Here is an 18,667-nt window from a genome sequence, read left to right on the forward strand (position 1 = left end):
AATATCACGCCCTGTGATGACCTGGCGACTTGTCCAGAGTGTACCCCGCCTTTCGCCCGTATCAGCTGGGATAGGCTCCAGCTTGCCTGCGACCCTGTAGAAGGATAAAGCGGCTAGAGATAATGAATGAATGAATGAATGAATATAATATCACGACATATTACTGTCTGTAACTGTTTGTCACTAAAGCGTTTTCTAAGATCATAATGTCTGATATTATTATTATTATTATTATTATTATTATTATTTTACACACACAATAAGCGCATGTGCGTAAAGTTATAGTAAACCATCCCCCGCCTTTTTTTTTTTTTTTTGAGTCGCCGGACCCACCCACCTCCTGGGACCTCCCACTTCACAAATTAAGCACTGCCTAAAATCACTACATAACTTATTTAAATAACTATAGCCCTATCATTAATAATAAAACACAGGTCAATCAAGTTTATCAAGCTGATGATTTCACTCCAAATCAGCAAATCCATTGAATTCCTCATCCTCGGTGTCGCTTCTGAACAACTCTGCCTCCAGCGGCAGATAAAGCGCCGCTTCCTCTTCTTCTGCGTGGCTGTCGTCAGACTCAGCATCAGCTCCAGTTATTCCACGGTGAAAAAAAAACAAACAAACATATATACGTCGCACCGGAGTATAAGTCGCATTGCCAGCCGAACCATGAAAAAAAGTGCGACTTATAGTCCGAAAAATACGGTATATAGATACATTAGACGACATCTCACGACAACGGTATGCAGCCAAACTGGCCTTGATTGGGGGAATTGACCCCTACGAAGTGGACAAAGATGCATTTTCAAGTGACTATGCAGGGCTCCCAAAGCCTGAAACTGCCAAAGCCTGCTCCAAAGCCTGAAACTGACTTCATCAAACTTTAAAGGCTGTCTGATATATACCGTACAACTTGGATGCAAACAGCGTGCCTTTTGGCGGATGCCGCCTTTTTCACGGCTGAATCGCGCAGATCCGATTTTTTTTTTTAGGGGGGGCGTTGGAGTGTCTGATTATAATTTCAAAGTAAATTCTGTATTAAAATTACTAAATAAACAAATCCGTTACAGTCCATGCAACAGGAAGTATAAGGATGAGAAAAAAAAGTTTAAATCGGAAAGCTGCGCACATTTGCGCAGCTTCGCGCAAATGTGCGCAGCTTTCCGATTTAAACTGTTTTTTTCTCATCCTTATACTTCCTATGTTTCATGGACTGTAACGGATTTGCTTATTTAATAATTTTAAATGTACTGATGTAAAGCACTTTGAGCATTTTATGTAATGAAGATGCTACAATATAATAATAATAAGTAAAATATTATTATTATTATTATTATTATTATTATTATTATTATATCTGGCCGACCTAATGTGAAGGCTGGAACTGCTTCTCTTTGTCGAGGCATCTGATGTATTGTTTGTTTGACACGACAAAGAACCTCTGCGGCCGGTCTGCAGCCAGTCTATGGCTCGAAAATCAGCACGTCACACGTGCGCCCTCCGTGCATTTCTTGCGTTTTCTTGCACGTAGACCGGCCATAGGAGCACGTACAGCCAGTTGTGACCGAGGCATAAGGCAACACCAAGGCAACTAACAATAATGAAAAAGCATTACCCTAATTGGTGCAAAGCTTGCATGCCCTATCAGAACATTTAATTCTGCGTGGCTTCCTGAAAAAAAAAACCTCAAGTGCCCTATCGTAAAGGAAGTCACTGGGTTCGGAACCATTTATGGAGATTTGTAAGCAGGTTGCCAGGTGTTCCCCTTGGAGCCTATTCCTGAGGTCTGTTTTAATCCATGGATAAAAAAAGTACCATCATCAAAGCACTAAAAATTTCCATTACACCAAAAAAAATACAAAGGAATACTGAATTTCTATGTGCTTACCCTATTCATAGCTGAGAAATCCAGTGCAGTGATGGTTTATCTACTTCGCCAATAAAGCTAATAAAGATGTTTCTGAAAATATTCAGATTTTATGCTTCAGATAGCATCAACTAGGCATCCCCACGAGTATAACAACATTTTATTTAGGCTAGTGGGAAATCCTTATTTATTGTGAATGTCAAGCCATTATTAATAACTTGCATGAATGCTGAAACGGGATAAATGGGATAATGCAATAAGGCCGGTTTCTCGCGTCAAGCTGCTACTGTATGCATTAAAATTGGTTTATAGCCTGACTCAGGGATGTCCGTTTCCTGTAAGCCAAGAAGGCTATGATGAAGCTCATCACGAGCACGACGTAGGCTACCTTTTAAAATAAGGGGTCGGAAGGCGAATCGGGAAGGCTGCGTTATTTTTAATTCGCCTAACAGGCCTACTTGCAGTCCGGGTATATGAGCAACGGCAGGCCTGTGTACACGCTAGAGCATGACATTTGTCGGGAATTCCCGCGGGTCACATGAATCCCGTGGGATTCCCACGGGATGGGAATCAAAATTTTATTCATCCCGTGATTGGGATGGGACGGGAATAAAAATCAACGGGAGCGGACGGGAGCGGGAACGTCGTTTTTACAGCGGACGGGAGTGGGAACATCGTTTTTACAGTCCTCTTTCAATGAACCAAAAACAGTCTAAAGAACTACACTTCCAACAATGCTTTGACTTCCGCTACCGGAACTTGCATGCTGTAAAGGCGGCACGAAATCAAATGAAGAACACGAGATGCAACCAAAGTCGGTCTCTGATGCAGCGGAGAAAAAAGGAAGAGTGACCTGCAAAGTAAGGTGAAAAACAAAGACACCTCAGTACAACTCGTAGGTACAAGGCGTACCTCCCTTCACCCAGAGAATGTTAATGCACTTCTGTTTCTTCACAGCAACACGTAATGGCATTAAGTAACAGTTTTTCACACATACACTTGCACACTGTATAGTAAATACAGGGTGTTCCGAAAAAATGCATACACACTTTAAATCACTGTAATGTTGGTCTTTAATAAAATGTTGTAATGTTGGTCTTTAATAAAATGTACATAATATTCAAAGTTTAATTTACAGACATCATTTTATTGTTTTGTCACCACCTATTCTCAAACTGATGTTTAAAGTTTATGAGACCTGCAAGAGTCACTGAAGGTCAGTGCAGTAATTCCAAGAGAATTGTGATTTCACGTACTCAGCAGTGCCTTGACCAGACTGAATGTCAGTTTTTGAGAATAAGTGATGACAAAATACTAAATTAAGGTCTGTACATTCTAAACACCTACTTTACAATGATTTAAAGTGTGTATACATTTTTTGGGACACCCTGTACATAATGTGATATATATATATATATATATATATATATATATATATATATATATATATATATATATACACACACACACACACACACACACTTTTGTTGTGGTTGTACCATTTGATGTTTTCAGGGGCACAGTCAAATTCAGTTTTGTCAATTTCTTCACATGCCCTGTTCATAAAAAGGAAGTTTCTCAGTTATCCTATGCGTAGACAGACATTAAAGGGCAGGACAACATATCAATAGTGATGGGCGCTTATTTTTTTGTTTGTGACCTATCCTAGGTGTAACAACCAGTGTCTTAAAAATGGTTAAAAATCTATTTGAAATTGACTGAAAGAAATAAAAAATACACATTTTGCAAACCTGATCAGAGTTAAGTGATGTGATTCTTTAGGTTCACACATGTTAGAATTCATTGGGCAAAAAGTTGTCACTTTGCACTTTTTTATTACACCAATCTAAGATTGGTACTTCAATGTTAATGCTTTAAGGGAACCAAATAAAAATGCTACATTTTTGCAACATGTTGGGATTAATTTAATTAAGATGGACATAAATAGATACGGTGTGACCAATGTACTGTGTTGGTTTAACTGGCCTCCATCTCAAACGACTACAGGTATTTACATTGCATTATTACATTACACTAAGCTGCTTTTTTTATCCAAAGCAACTTAGTTACTACAGGGTATTGATTACAACCTGGAGCAATGTGGGGTTAAGTGCTTTGCTCAAGGGCACTTAAGGGCAGGATTTGAACCAGCAACCCTCTGATCTAAAGACCAACTCCCTAGCCCACGGCTGCCTATTTTTGTTTGGATATGTAACCATGGATTACACCCATGATAAACTGATGAAACTGGATGAAAAACATCTAAAAACAAAAACCATTAACTGTCTGAATGACTTAACTTATTTAAAAAAAAAAAAAAACGGGAGTGGGATAGGAGTGGGAGTCATTTTGAGTGGGAGCGGGATGGGATTGGGAATCATTCTACAGGAGTGGGACGGGATGGGATTTGTCTTTTTACTCCGCCACGGGATTGGGACGGGATGGGATTTTTTTTCTCTGGGAGAGGGATGGGATGGGAGTGAAAATCCACTCCCGTGTCATGCTCTAGTACACGCCTCTCCGTCTCTCTCACTCTCTCTCTGTGTGGGTGTGCGCGTGAACGAGAAGAAAGAGCACTATGAATGAACGGAACAATATGCAACGGAATTTTTTTTTTCAAAATCGCGAGTCTGATTGTGTGGCGATAGGAATCTATTGTGTGGCGCTGCATCACACAATGGTCTATGTATGGGAAACCCTGGACTGTTGTAAAGAGAAAAGGGGATGTCTCACAGTGATAAACATGGCCTTGTCCCAACTTTTTCGAGATGTGGTATTGTCATGAAATTTAAAATCACCTAATTTTTCTCTTTAAATGATACATTTTCTCAGTTTAAACATTTGATGTGTCATCTATGTTCTATTCTGAATAAAATATGGAATTTTGAAACTTCCACATCATTGCATTCCATTGTTATTTACAATTTGTACTTTGTCCCAACTTTTTTGGAATCGGGGTTGTACTATATCAGATTTTTGGTGTCAAAAGCTTGCAAAAGCTTATGTAACTCAGTCAAATTTATGGCCCTCAGACACATTGTTTTTTTTCAGTTCACTCCACAAATTTTCTATGGGATTCAGGTGATGGTGAAGAATTATTTTATACCTCAAGATTACTGTTTAGTATGCTGTAGAGCTTCAAAATATATTTAGATTTCTGTATCTGAGGCCATGATTATCTTTCAGCCAGGCAATCTGTGTTACAAGGGTGAACAAGTCAAACTGTAGAATGTATTTTTGTTAGCCAGTTTAGAAAGTTAGAACTTTCGGTATGCGCACTATTATATTATATTAGGTTAGAGCAGAGCCCTGAGACACCACGGTGCATTATTTTCCTAAGATTGGCGGGGTCCACCAGCACTCCGGCCGCGGGCCCGTCTCCCCTCACCGTTACCAAGATGGGTCCGCAGGACGACCCCGAGGCTTTCATCACGCTATTCGAACAAGTCGCAGAAGCCTCGGGGTGGCCGATGGAGCAGCGCGCCTTCTCCCCCTCCTAACGGGAGAGGCGCAGCTGGCCGCGCTACAGCTCATACACCTCTGGGCCTCGGTCAGTATTTTCAAGGCCGAGGTCACAGTATTTCACGATACGGACCGACCTTAAGCTGGTAAATAAATTTTTTTTTCTTTACCAAATTCTAAGAGAAAATGAGAGCGCCCGAAAGGGAAAACAAAGCCAAAGTGAGCCGGCATTTTGAATCTTCATTCACGGCTGTAATGCAAATGGTATACCGTACAAGTGCATTTCCATGGCAGGAAAAAAAAAAAAAAAAACTACATTTTGCCACCTATGTAGTCCTCTATTTATACAAAATTGAGTCATTCAGGATTCAGCCATGGTTTTGCTCGGCGTTAGCAACAGTTACAGGTTTTCGGCTTTCTCCTGAGATGTTTTCTTTTATTTCGTCTTCATCAGGGTAGTAAAATGCACTTTCGCTGTGAACACTGTCGTTATCGCCATCCATGCTGTAAAATTAATCCTATTATACTGAGAAATGCAAAAATAAATGTTGACAAAAAATTGCTGCTATGTTTGTTGTTGTTGTTGTGAATGAGCGAGTCGCCAAAGGTCCGTATCGTAGGATTCTGGACCGCTCGCGAGCCAATCAGAGCGCACGATTTGATGGAAACCGGACCACGAAAAAAATAAGTTGTATTACTTAGCTTGAATTCATGATATCTACTTACAGTAGGGTTTTTTCTGTCACTCAGTTACATTAGCTATGTATTGGAACAATTTAGGAGTTTAAATATTTAGAGAATCTTGTGTATAAACATGATTATGTTTTCTTTACCACTGATTGTAATCATTGTAGAAGCACTTAAAGCACTGAACCCAAACTCGCTACTGTTTAGCTAAAAGCTTGAGGTGTCACTTGATGAGAATTATGAGTTGGTCTGTTCCATTTCAAACTGAGTATGTGCCTTAGCTAATGAGAAGCCTGTACTGGGCAGCCAATCAGAAATGTGTGTTCAAACAAAGAAAGGTCCTTTTACAATGATTTTAATAGAAGCTGCCATTTTGTTTTTGGGTGTTCTGTAGAGGTGCTTTGTACTGGGACAAATTGTATATCATATATAACTACCATGTTGCCCATGGAGAATTGAGTCTGCTTCCTGAACCTCTCATTGCTTTGTGTTATAAAGGTGCTTTAAGGTGACTCCTTTCATGCAAGTGTATTTTTGGCGACTTTTGAGATTCAGATTTCTACTACAAAGGCCACTTCCATACTTACACTTTGTATAAGCTTTTGTATAAGCCACAGGGGTGACAGCGCGCCGGATTTCCGGCGCGCCGTGGCTGGGGAAAAAAAAAAAATCTAGTTCGCCCATTGTCCTGTGTCATTCTGAGATGCGTAGATAGACAGTAAAGGGAATTCGGAATTCCCTTTACTGACTATCTGCACATCTCAGAATGACACAGGACAATGGGCGAACTAGATTTTTTTTTTTCCCCAGCCACGGCGCGCCGGAAATCCGGCGCGGCGCCGGAACGCTATCACCCCTGAAGCCATTGTGGCAGCGGGGGCATGGTCAAGCGCCAGTCTGTGACAGGAGGGCGGAGTCAGGGAAGGTAAGTGGCAGAATCACTACACCTGATGGCAATTAACCTGTGTTTGTATGTCTCCCCAGTGACCGCGCCCTATTTAAGGAGAGAGAGCGAGAGCAGAGGGAGCTCTCTCCACAACCAGATGACTAGAATGTGTGTGCGTGCGTGTGTGGAGTTTTGCATGCAGGTCAATAACGTATTGGATTTCGTTTTTACTTGGTGAAGGTCCCTCCTCCCAATTTTCCCGCAGCACATCTAGGATGCCGTGCGGCTTACGCCCGTATAACAATTCGAATGGGGAGAACCCCGTGGAGGCTTGGGGGACCTCTTGCACTGCAAAGAGCAAGGGTTCGAGCCACCTATCCCAATTACGTGCATCCTCACAAATTTTTTAATTATGTCCTTGAGGGTGCAGTTGAACCATTCAACTAAACCGTCCGTTTGTGGGTGATACACGCTGGTGCGGATTGTCTTAATACCCAATAACCCATACAGTTCGTTCAGTGTATGTGACATAAACGAGGTGCCTTGATCAGTCAGAATCTCTTTCGGGATTCCAACTCGGGAGATAACGCGGAAGAGTGCCTCCGCAATACTGCGTGCTGAGATATTGCGAAGAGGCACTGCTTCCGGGTATCGCGTTGCATAGTCCACTAGAACTAATATAAAGCGGTACCCTCGTGTTGACCGATCTAATGGCCCGACGAGATCCATCCCAATTCTTTCGAACGGGGTCTCGATTAACGGCAGAGGGCGCAAAGGCGCTTTTGGAATGGCCGCTGGATTTACTAACTGGCATTCGCGGCACGCCGTACACCACCTACGGACATCGCCGCGAATCCCTGGCCAATAGAACCGGGCCATTATTCGGGCTAGTGTTTTATCCTGCCCCAAGTGTCCAGCCATGGGATTAAAGTGAGCCGCCTGGAATACCAATTCCCGGCAGCTCTTCGGAATTAAAAGCTGCATGACTCACTCTTTAGTTTGAGTGTCCTGCGTCACTCAGTATAACCTATCCTTCATAATCGTGAAGTAGGGGAAGGATGGGGTGGCGTTCGGCGGGAGCGTTCGGCGGGAGCGTTTGACCATCGATTACTCTCATTTGGTCAAACGCATGCCTCAGAGTCTCGTCTCGCGACTGTTCTAACGGGAAATCTGCAAGGGATTCCCCAATAGAGAGAGGAGGAGCCGGCGGCTCCTCACTCTGACGCGGAGATGACGTAGACGGCTCTGTGACAGCTGCTCCCGCCAAAGCGACACCGGGACCTCCCCCTGTTAAATGGCAGGACCCACTCTTCACTAAATGTGTCATTAAATCCCGAAATCCCGGCCAATCAGTTCCCAAAATTAAAGAGTGGGTAAGGCGAGGATTAACCGCCGCCTTCACTATGGCTTTTTCCCCTCTGAAAATGTGGACTGACACTAAAGGGTAGTGGTGAACATCCCCGTGCACACACAACACCTTCACCCCCTGTGCTCCCCCCAATGCCTCGTTTTGAACCAGGCTTTGGCGAATTGAGGTCTGATTACAACCAGAATCAACCAACGCCTGATATGTAGCCCCTTGGATACTCACCGGTATGCGATACGCTCCGGCCCGATCGAGGGCGGCCTCTGGCGCGTCGGGGATCCAAACCACCACGCCCACTTCCATTGCCGTGCACCACTGTTGAAGATGGCCCGGCTCCCCGCAGCGCCAGCAAACCGGCCTGGGCTTTCCCTCTGCACCGGTGTTCTGGGGCTCACTCACCTGAGGTGGGGGAGAGACAGACACAGAAGGGAGAAACGGGAGGGCACCGCGGGTGCTGCGGACCGGCTGGGGTGGCGCCGGCCCCCGTCTCCGCGGTGGGGGAATGGGGCGAGGACGGGACACAGAAGGAGGGGGAGAGAGGGAGAGAAGAGGAGAGAAGAGAAGACACCGTCTGCTGTCCTGCCACCGGAACAGCCGCCAAATGATCCTCCGCCAGCTCGACTGCCTGATCCAGCGACACCGGGCGGTGGCACCGGACCCACTCCACGGTTCCTGCTGGTAAGCGAGCGACAAATTGTTCCAGCACCACCTGGTCGATGATCCCCTCGGCGTCGCAGTTGTCGTCCCTCAACCACCGCCAGCAGGCGTCCTGGAGCTGCTGGCCAAACGCAAATGGCCAGCCAACTTCCTCCAAGCGCAAAGCGCGGAAGCGCTGGCGCTGTTGCTCTGGCGTGCGCCCCACGCGCTGGAGGATGGCCCGGCGGAGGTCCGCGTAGGCCAGCAGGCGGTCGGCAGGGAGCTGTAGCGCGGCCAGCTGCGCCTCTCCCGTTAGGAGGGGGAGAAGGCGCGCCGCGCGCTGCTCCATCGGCCACCCCGAGGCTTCTGCAACTTGTTCGAATAGCGTGATGAAAGCCTCGGGGTCATCCTGCGGACCCATCTTGGTAACGGTGAGGGGAGACGGGCCCGCGGCCGGAGCGCTGGTGGACCCCACTGACGCGAGGAGGTGCCAGAACGCCTCGCGGTCTTCCTGCTGGGCCAGCACCAGGGCTTTGAAGCGTCGCTCCTGTTCCTTCCAGAGGGTGACGAGCGCCTGGTGCTGGCTTTGCTGGGCCGTGGCGAGGGCGTGGACCAGTTCGGCGAACGGGGAGGACTCCATGGGGCTGTTCTGCTGGTGCTCCACTCTGATCCCGGGTTTCGGAACCACTGTAAGGTTCACTAGGTGTGGGTGGAGCACAGAGGACGGCAGGACAGAGACTGAGTTCGCAAAACTCTTTTATTTTCACTTTTCAGTGGAAATATCTTTCTCTCTCAGCCACACACACGCACACACACATTCCAGTCATCTGGTTGTGGAGAGAGCTCCCTCTGCTCTCGCTCTCCTTAAATAGGGCACGGTCACTGGGGAGACACACAAACACAGGTTAATTGCCGTCAGGTGTAGTGATTCTGCCACTTACCTTCCCTGACTCCGCCCTCCTGTCACAGACCGGCGCTTGACCACACCCCCGATGCCACAGCCATTTTGTTACAACTTTGGAGGTATGCTTCGGACCACTGTCCTGCTAGAAGGCCCAGTTGCAACCAAGTTTTATCTTTCTGGATGATAATTTAAGGTTTTGCTTCAGTATTTCTACAGTGGTGCTTGAAAGTTTGTGAACCCTTTAGAATTTTCGATATATTTCTGCATAAATATGACCTAAATCATCATCAGATTTTCACACAAGTCCTAAAAGTAGATAAAGAGAACCCAGTTAAACAAATGAGACAAAAATATTATACTTGGTCATTTATTTATTGAGGAAAATGATCCAATTACATATCTGTGAGTGGCAAAAGTATGTGAACATCTAGGATTAGCAATTGATTTGAAGGTGAAATTAGAGTCAGGTGTTTTCAATCAATGGGATGACAATCAGGTGTGAGTGGGCGCCCTGTTTTATTTAAAGAACAGGGATCTATCAAAGTCTGATCTTCACAACACATGCTTGTGGAATTGTATCATGGCACGAACAAAGGAGATTTCTGAGGACCTCAGAAAAAGCGTTGGTGATGCTCATCAGGCTGGAAAAGGTTACAAAACCATCTCTACAGAGTTTGGACTCCACCAATCCACAGTCAGACAGGTTGTGCACAAATGGAGGAAATTCAAGACCATTGTTACCCTCCGCAGGAGTGGTCGACCAACAAAGATCACTCCAAGAGCAAGGCGTGTAAAAGTCGGCGAGGTCACAAAGGACCCCAGGGTAACTTCTAAGCAACTGAAGGCCTCTCTCACATGTTAATGTTCATGAGTCCACCATCAGGAGAACACTGAACAACAATGGTGTTCATGGCAGGGTTGCAAGGGGAAAGCCACTGCTCTCCAAAAAGAACATTGCTGCTCATCTGCAGTTTGACAAGCCAGAAGGCTTTTGGAAAAATGTTTTGTGCACGTATGAGACCAAAATAGAACTTTGTGGTTTAAATGAGAAGCGTTATGTTTGGAGAAAGGAAAACACTGCATTTCAGCATAAGAACCTTATCCCATCTGTGAAACATGGTGGTGGTAGTATCATAGTTTGGGCCCGTTTTGCTGCATCTGGGCCAGGATGGCTAGCCATCATTGTTGGAACAATGAATTCTGAATTATACCAGCAAATTCTAAAGGAAAATGTCAGGACAGCTGTCCATGAACTGAATCTCAAGAGAAGGTGGGTCATGCAGCAAGACAATGACCCTAAGCACACAAATCATTCTACCAAAGAATGGTTAAAGAAGTTAAATGTTTTGGAATGGCCAAGTCAAAGTCCTGACCTTAATCCAATCAAAATGTTGTGGAAGGACCTGAAGCGAGCAGTTCATGTGAGGAAACCCACCAACATCCCAGAGTTGAAGCTGTTCTGTACAGAGGAATGGGCTAAAATTCCTCCAAGCTAGTGTGCAGGACTGATCAACAGTTACCGGAAACATTTAGTTGCAGCTATTGCTGCACAAGGGGGTCACACCAGATAATGAAAGCAGAGGTTCACATACTTTTGCCACTCACAGATATGTAATATTGGATCATTTTCCTCAATAAATAAATGACCAAATATAATATTTTTGTCTCATTTGTTTAACTGGGTTCTCTTTATCTACTTTTAGGACTTGTATGAAAATCTGATGTTTTAGGTCATACTTATGCAGAAATAGAAAATTCTAAAGGGCTCACAAACTTTCAAGCACTGTAGATAATTCTGCCTTCACATGATGCCATCTATTTTGGAAGTAAATTCGTCCCTCTTCCAGCAAAACACCCCCACACTGTGATGCTGCTACCCTCATTCTTCACAGCCGGGATGGTATTCTTCTGATTAAAGCCTCACCCTTTTTCCTCTATACATAGCACTGATCAAATTCAATTTTTTTTTCCAAATGGCTAGGTCTTCAATCTGGTGATCACCTGCAACCTTCAATCTGGCTTTTTATGCTGCTTTTGGAGTAGGGAATTATTCCTTGTGTAATAGCCTTTGAAGCCATGATGTAGGACTCTCTTAAAAAAGTGGATGTACATACTTTGGAACCTGATGCCTCCAACTCCTTTACTCCAGCAGTTCCTTTTTTGTTGTCTTGGGGTTCAGTTGATCCTTTCAGACCAATTCTGCTTTGCTTTCTAGTGGCTCACAGGACAGAGGTTCATGAACTGACAGGACAAGGCTCAACTACTGTAGATAGTCAGTGTGAAGCAAAAGTAACTATTTACAGAAGCAAATAGGGGGGGAAAAAGCAGTTTGTGTCTCCTTTATCACTATAGCAAGGGGTCAAAAATTGTAAATGTCACGGATAAACCAGAGATGCTGTATCTCTGGGACATACATGGTATCTTTTGCTTCTTCAATGCTACATGTTTTGTGGTTCCTGCCTCTAACCAACTGAGCTATCTAGTTTCATTTCATGTGTCAACTGGTCTTGAGTATATACTTATTTTCATATGTAGACTCATCTGTGTTGGTAAACAACATTATAGAGACTAAACTTTTGTTCCAACACATAAGGACCCGGACTCACCCAAATTTTCGACTGGCTTATTCCAGTCCTTGTCAAGGAATGACGCTCTGCTTCCGGCAAGTGACTTTATGCGATTGGAGCAGAGGATCAAAGAAAAAAAAAGTTTAGTCTCTATAATATATACTTACTTGTTTAATAATTTGTATGAATTGCAGACAGCATCAGACTACTTATCACATATACTCCCCTCTGAAAGTATTGGAACGGCAAGGCCAATTCTTTTGTTTTTGCTATGCACAGCAGTTGTTTGGGTTTGAGAACAAAAGATGAATAGGAGATCAGAATTTTAGCTTTCATTTCCTGATATTTACATCTAGATTTGTTAACCAACTTAGAACACCTTAGAGCAGGAGTTCTCAACCTTTTCTGCTTTGAGGCCCATCTATTCATACTTGTAACGAATCAGGGCCCACTAAAAAAGATCCCCAATTATTTTGGCTCATCTATTCTATTAGAATCTAATAACCTATTAGGCCACTTTTTGATTTGACAGTTTTTGATTTCTTTACCTAATTCCTGGACCTCGCCAATGCCTTTACCTCAGTCCCTCACAATCTCCTGTGGTCTGCTTTCAGTTACTTCAGTGTCCCAGAGCCCATCACAGCCCTAGTCAAATTCTATTTCCAGGGCATACAGCTTTGCCTTACAACTGATGAATTCACTATAGCATGGCAGTGTCTGGAAATTGGCATCATGGCAGGAAGCACCATCTTCCCGCTAGCTTTCACTATGGCCATGGAAGTCATCATCTACGCCTCTTGGTGGGTGGTAGGAGGAGAGCAGCTCAAACCTGGTCTCCAACTCCCTCCTATCAGGGCATGCATGGATATGACATGACCATACTTGCAACAACCAAGCCCTACACTAGGCGACTATTGAGGAAGCTCCAAGAGAACATCAAACGGGCTAGACTGAAAATAAATCAAAGCAAGTCCAGGAGCATATCAGTCATCAAAGGGAAGCTGTTTGAGCAACACTTTACATTGGCGAGGACCCCATACCAACGGTGGTAGAGAAACCTGTTAAGCGTCTTGGACGCTGGTATGACGCAACCCTCAAAAGATATAGACCAAGCAGACCAGATTAGGCAGGGCACCATCAGTAGCTTGGAGAGCATCAACAGGTCCTTCCTACCAGGCAGGTTGAAGCTCTGGTACTTTCAGTTCGGTCTCCTCCCCCGACTGATGTGGCCCTTGACCATCTATGAGATCACACTCTCCAAGGTTGAAAAACTGGAGAGGCTGGTTAGCTCATTTGTGAAAAAATGGCTTGGTCTCCCCAGGTGCATTGCCAGCACAGGCCTATATGGGAAAGGTATTCTTGAACTTCCAGTGTCCAGTCTAACAGAGGAATACAAGTATTAAAGGAGTTCCGTCTAATACGGAACTACTGAGGTGTCAATGATGGCGGGTAGTGGCTAGGCTGACGCGCTAGATGTTACCTGGATGTTAATTGCTATGCTACTCTGACTTGACTTACTGTGATCTAAAACAAAACGCCTGTAAACAGTCTTCTTGTCGAAGCAAGGTGATCCATTTATTCCACACAAGTCCAATACATTAGTTAGGCACAGTATCCACACACAAAGTCCCCAGGAGTGTAGCAAGCATAGCGCTTAGCGGTCAAAACCCTTTGCCCTTCCAGGTCAAACACCTGACAAGCAACATAGACATCCTGCCTAAATACCTAAACAGGTTAATTACCATGCGCCACCCAGTGGACAAGAAAATGAATTGCACCCAAAACAAAACCATGCATTTTGGCTCCTACACACCGGCCCCTAATTGTTGATGGCAGGCAGACACAACAATTCACAAAAATGAAAACAAAAAGGAACCAAAATGAAGCATAACACCAAGTGATAAGTACAATGTAATAACACATTCATGATCATACCCCATGTACTAAACAGAGTTTGGTCACAGGTCTTTCAATGATATTGGATTTTGTTTGCAACCTGACAGAGTGTACCAGGCCCTGCCTATCAGGAAACACCTCAAGCACCCTCGCAAGTGGCCGAGATCCTCGAGGAGCAGAGGCATCCATGATAACGACAATGTCTCCAACTTTCAAATTCCTTCTCATGCCATCTTTGTCATTCTTGGAGCAATGGCAAATACTCTCGGACCCATCTCTTCCAGAACAAATCCGCAATATATTGCACTTGTCTCCATCTTCGTCTGACATACAGGTCATGCGGCTCAAAAACTCCTGGTGGCAAGGAATCATCCCATCCACATCCTCTCCTGAATAGCTCCTGCAGCATCATCTTTACGGGCAGAGTGACTGGGGCCAGGAAACCCAGGGGGTCATACACTGAGCTGATGGTGGACAACATACCACGTCTGGTAAATGCCTGTTGCTTCATCTCGATCTTAAATCGGAATGAGTCATTTTCCATGCACCACAGTAGACCTAGGGCTCTCTCTACTGGCAGCTTGTCACAATCAAGATCCAGCTCCTTTAGATCCTTAGCTGTTATTTCTGCTGCAATAGCCTGCAAGACACCACGGCTGTTGCTGACAAACTTCTCCAGGGTGAAGCCTCCCTTCTGGCACAGTTCAGTAAGTTCCTTGATTGTCTGAATGTATTTATTCCACTTGAAAAATGTTTGGCAAACCAGCTACCAGGTTTGAGACCCTCCGACATCCTGAATTATTTAGTATTTGGCTTCAAACTTGGAAAAAATTTTGCGGCCCACTAGATGGTGCTTCGCAGCCCAGTGGTTGAGAAACACTGCTTTAGAGCACCTTTTGTTTGAACCCACCCATTTTTCAAGTTATTTAAAATAGTGGCATACAGTGAGGCAAAAAAGTATTTAGTCAGCCACCAATTGTGCAAGTTCTCCCACTTAAAAAGATGAGAGAGGCCTGTAATTTTCATCATAGGTACACTTCAACTATGAGAGACAGAATGGGGGGAAAGAATCCAGGAAATCACATTGTAGGATTTTTAATTAATTAATTGGTAAATTCCTCGGTAAAATAAGTATTTGGTCACCTACAAACAAGCAAGATTTCTGGCTCTCGCAGACCTGTAACAACTTCTTTAAGAGGCTCCTCTGTCCTCCACTCGTTACCTGTATTAATGGCACCTGTTTGAACTCGTTATCAGTATAAAAGACACCTGTCCACAACCTCAAACAGTCACACTCCAAACTCCACTATGGTTTGTACGCCCATCCCCACCAGTGTTAGCTCAGGTAGACACACTCTGCAAGGGATTGTACCAACTATTCCTAAAATAGAACTGAAATAGAACTAATGTGTATTAATGGGATGCAACATCACTCCCTGTTACAAATGCAATACAGGAATTAAATAAATGCAATAAAAACAAAACTGCTTTTAACTGTATTATGGATGTGCCAGAAGCCAACATAAAACCATGCATGCAGGTCATTCTCAGTCAAAAGGGATTAATGATCCAAAAGTGGAGTCTGGTCCATTAACACAAGAACTTATTGCCATGTTTGTGTACAGCAAACAAGCAAGTTATTAAAACCAAGAAGTACACTCAAAATAAGTGAATATAGAAACCATTCAATGGGATAGAGCCTTACACACTAACAAAAAAGGATTTTTCCTATGAAAGAAAAATTTACTAGCTAAATTTGACATTAATAGAATAAATTTTGATCCCACTGTAGCCGTAACTAAATACAAAGACAATAGTTATGTATACTATTAATTAACTTAAATGTTAAGATAGTTAACAGATAATCAAAAATTTAAGGGTTTTTTTTCCCCAAGATTGTGTACATTTTTAGCCTTTTATATTTGTAATTATTTGTATCTGTACACAACCCCACTAGCTCTGCTGATCAACTTATGTTTAAATAAAGTTATTCATTCATTCATTCATTATCAGTTGGAAAATTATCCATCCGTTGAGTTCCCCAACAGCTCAAACTATCTGGTGCTGCAAACATCGTTCTACACGGACAAACAGATGAAAACCTGGAAGAGCATGGAGGTGTACAACTTTTTAATATATGGCTGGGTTAAAGATTTTGGGATCAGGACACTACAAGATAATCCTGTATCATTTTTGCCCAGGTAAATAGGAGTTGCTGGGCTTTTTGTACGCGTCTTTGAGAAGGTTGCTAGGAGGCTACGAGTTTTAGTATCAGGTGTAAACAAACCACAGCTGCTCAATTCTCAATCCTCCCTGCTCTTCTCTTACAGCAGACATCACAGATCCATAGAATTTACCCACAAACCTATTTCTTTATTTAGCCCGCTGCACCCTCTCTCTCTTTGTGCATGCGTGGGTTAAACGTGACAAAATAAAGGCTTTGTCTTCTTAATTTACCTACTAATCTATTTATTCCACTTGAAAAATGTTTGGCAAACCAGCTACTAGGTTTGAGACCCTCCGACATCCTGAATTATTTAGTATTTGGCTTCAAACTTGGAAAAAATTTTGCGGCCCACTAGATGGTGCTTCGCAGCCCAGTGGTTGAGAAACACTGCTTTAGAGCACCTTTTGTTTGAACCCACCCATTTTTCAAGTTATTTAAAATAGTGGCATACAGTGAGGCAAAAAAGTATTTAGTCAGCCACCAATTGTGCAAGTTCTCCCACTTAAAAAGATGAGAGAGGCCTGTAATTTTCATCATAGGTACACTTCAACTATGAGAGACAGAATGGGGGGAAAGAATCCAGGAAATCACATTGTAGGATTTTTAATTAATTAATTGGTAAATTCCTCAGTAAAATAAGTATTTGGTCACCTACAAACAAGCAAGATTTCTGGCTCTCGCAGACCTGTAACAACTTCTTTAAGAGGCTCCTCTGTCCTCCACTCGTTACCTGTATTAATGGCACCTGTTTGAACTCGTTATCAGTATAAAAGACACCTGTCCACAACCTCAAACAGTCACACTCCAAACTCCACTATGGCCAAGACCAAAGAGCTGTCAAAGGACACCAGAAACAAAATTGTAGACCTGCACCAGGCTGGGAAGACTGAATCTGCAATAGGTAAGCAGCTTGGTGTGAAGAAATCAACTGTGGGAGAAATTATTAGAAAATGGAAGACATACAAGACCACTGATAATCTCCCTCGATCTGGGACTCCACGCAAGATCTCACCCCGTGGGGTCAAAATGATCACAAGAACAGTGAGCAAAAATCCCAGAGCCACACAGGGGGACCTAGTGAATGACCTGCAGAGAGCTGGGACCAAAGTAACAAAGGCTACCATCAGTCACACACTACGCCGCCAGGGACTCAAATCCTGCAGTGCCAGACGTGTCCCCTGCTTAAGCCAGTACATGTCCAGGCCCGTCTGAAGTTTGCTAGAGAGCATTTGGATGATCCAGAAGAGGATTGGGAGAATGTCAGATGAAACCAAAATAGAACTTTTTGGTAAAAACTCAACTTGTCGTGTTTGGAGGAGAAAGAATGCTGAGTTGCATCCAAAGAACACCATACCTACTGTGAAGCATGGGGGTGGAAACCTCATGCTTTGGGACTGTTTTTCTGCAAAGGGACCAGGACGACTGATCCGTGTAAAGGAAAGAATGAATGGGGCCATGTATCGTGAGATTTTGAGTGAAAACCTCCTTCCATCAGCAAGGGCATTGAAGATGAAACGTGGCTGGGTCTTTCAGCATGACAATGATCCCAAACACACCGCCCGGGCAATGAAGGAGTGGCTTCGTAAGAAGCATTTCAAGGTCCTGGAGTGGCCAAGCCAGTCTCCAGATCTCAACCCCATAGAAAATCTTTGGAGGGAGTTGAAAGTCCGTGTTGCCCAGCGACAGCCCCAAAACATCACTGCTCTAGAGGAGATCTGCATGGAGGAATGGGCCAAAATACCAGCAAGAGTGTGTGAAAACCTTGTGAAGACTTACAGAAAATGTTTGACCTCTGTCATTGCCAACAAAGGGTATATAACAGAGTATTGAGATGAACATTTGTTATTGACCAAATACTTGTTTTTCACCATAATTTGCAAATAAATTCTTTAAAAATCAGACAATGTGATTTTCTGGATTTTTTTTTCCCTCATTTTGTCTCTCATAGTTGAGGTATACCTATGATGACAATTACAGGCCTCTCTCATCTTTTTAAGTGGGAGAACTCGCACAATTGGTCTCATCTCATCTCATTATCTCTAGCCGCTTTATCCTTCTACAGGGTCGCAGGCAAGCTGGAGCCTATCCCAGCTGACTACGGGCGAAAGGCGGGGTACACCCTGGAAAAGTCGCCAGGTCATCACAGGGCTGACACGGGGAGAACAT

At 43.9% G+C, this 18,667-nt stretch overlaps 1 protein-coding gene across 4 annotated transcripts in view; it reads right to left on the reverse strand.

The window, feature by feature from the left end:
• The window catches only part of gdpd4a (glycerophosphodiester phosphodiesterase domain containing 4a), a 97,705-nt gene that overhangs the window by 31,262 nt on the left and 47,776 nt on the right, over positions 1-18,667 (reverse strand). The window lies entirely within an intron of this gene.

Source organism: Neoarius graeffei, chromosome 6, assembly GCF_027579695.1.
Source record: "Neoarius graeffei isolate fNeoGra1 chromosome 6, fNeoGra1.pri, whole genome shotgun sequence".
NCBI lineage: Eukaryota > Metazoa > Chordata > Actinopteri > Siluriformes > Ariidae > Neoarius > Neoarius graeffei.